Here is a 2,134-nt window from a genome sequence, read left to right on the forward strand (position 1 = left end):
AAGAAAATATACTTTTTAAAAAGAATGCAAAGCACACCAAGTGAGCTCCGGAACAACTTCAAGCAACCTTTTAAATATGCAACTGGATCCCTGCAGTAGTGAAAAAAAATGAACAAACAAAAAAAATTAAAGAAATGATGGCCACTTTTTTCAAATTTCATGAAAATTAAACACCCATATTCCAAGAAGCTAAATGAGCTTTAAGCACAAAAAAAGTGAAGAAAATCACATCAACACATTTCATAATGAAATTGCCTAAAACCCATTATAAAAGGAAAAAATCTTAAAAGCAGCCAAAGGAAAATAGATATGTATACAAACAAAAATAAGGAAGACAGCAGATTTCTCATTGGAAAAACTCAAACAGTGGAGGGACATCTTAAGAATGTAAAAGAAAAGACAGACAACCTAGAATTTAATATTCAGTGAACTTATTTTTCAAAATAAATGCAAAAAAAGTAGCTCAGACATACAAAAGCTGAAAAAATAATTTTGAGACTTACACTACAATAAACTGAAATGTGTCAGGCAGATGAAAACTGACACCAGATGAAAATATACATCTAAAGGAATGAGGATCACCAAGAAAGGTAACTACATGGATAAAAAATAAGGATTTTTGCTTATAATTTAAATTTCTTCAAAAGACAATTCACCATTTAAGCAAAATTATGTGTGTTTTATAACATGTATTAGTAAAATAAATGAAAAAAATGGTAAAAGACTAGGAAGTAGAAATGGAAGTAAACTATTGTCAACTTATGTGTACATATAGTGATATAAAAATCACTTAAAGTGGAATATGGTAAGTTAAAGATGTATACTATAAACCTCAATACAATCAATAAAAGAAGAGGTATAACTAATGATCCAACAAAGAAGACAAAATGAAATCACTAAAAAATACTGAGTCTAAAAGGCAGAAAAGGCAGGAAAATGGAAGAAAGAACAGAAAGAACAAAAACAAAATAGGAGATGATAGACTTTAATATACCAATGATCATATTAAATAGAACAGGTCAAGACATTCCAATGAAAAAGAGATTGTCAGATTAGAAGACCCAACACAAAGTTGCCTATAATAAAATCACTTTAAATATAAATATACAAAAGAGATGCTATGTTAATATTCTTCAAAATGAAGCTGCAGCAGCCATACTAATATCAGACCAAGTATATGTCAGGGCAAATGATATTACCAGGAATAAAGAAGATCATTTCATAATGATAAAGCGATCTATTTATCAAAAAGGCATAATAATTCTAAATCTTTATGAATCTATAACAGATTTTTGAAATACATAAAGAAAAAATTGATAGAACTGAAAGAAGAAATAGACAAATACAGTATTACAGGTAGAAATTTCAATACCTTCCTTTCAATATAAGATAGAATAAATAGACAAGATCAGTAACAATATAGAATATTTGAACACACTAACCTAATGGTCATTGCTGTAACACTCCATCCAACTTTAGTAGAATGCACACTCCTCCAGTGCACATGGAAAATTTACTGAGATAGATTATTATGGATAATAAAACAAGTTTAAAGGATTAAAATTATAAAGAGTGTATTCTTTGAATACAATCAAATGAGAAAACAACAAGAGTAACACATCTGGAAAATCCCCAAATATTTGGTAATAAATAACACACTTCTAAATAACACATGGGTTAAAGATGAAATAATAGAATTAGAAAACATTTTATAATAAATTGCAATGAAAACACAATATAACAGAGTTTCTGGGATGCCACTAAAGCAGTACTTAGGAGGATCCATAGGGGCCCAGTGTGCCATGGCTGCAAACAGTAGCCTCCTTGGTAGTGTATGCAGCCTGTTGATTGTATGGGTTGCCTTAAGGGACCTTGGAGACAGCCCTTTCCAGTGGACATTGAGGTCTGACCTCATGCTATCTCCAATCTAGGTGGCAGACAGGTATGCGGGGTGCCTTTGGAAAGCCCCAGGGCAAAGTAGCCAGGGTCCACATTGGCCAAGTCATCATGTCCATCTGTACCATGCTGCAGAACAAGGAGCATGTGATTGAGGCCCTACACAGGGCCAAGTTCAAGTTCCCTGGCTGCCAGAAGATCCACATCTCCAAGAAGTGGGGCTTTACTAAGTTTAATG

The 2,134-nt window shown here is 32.5% G+C and overlaps 1 pseudogene; it reads left to right on the forward strand.

Annotated features, from left to right (window-relative positions):
* Window positions 1-1,763: 1,763 nt before the first annotated feature.
* Window positions 1,764-1,884, forward strand: LOC112834611 (small nucleolar RNA SNORA70; annotated as a pseudogene).
* The last annotated feature ends 250 nt before the right edge of the window (window positions 1,885-2,134 follow it).

Source organism: Callorhinus ursinus, unplaced genomic scaffold, assembly GCF_003265705.2.
Source record: "Callorhinus ursinus isolate GAN/ISIS: 27379988/994484 unplaced genomic scaffold, GSC_fseal_2.0 scaffold1, whole genome shotgun sequence".
Taxonomy (NCBI): Eukaryota; Metazoa; Chordata; class Mammalia; order Carnivora; family Otariidae; genus Callorhinus; species Callorhinus ursinus.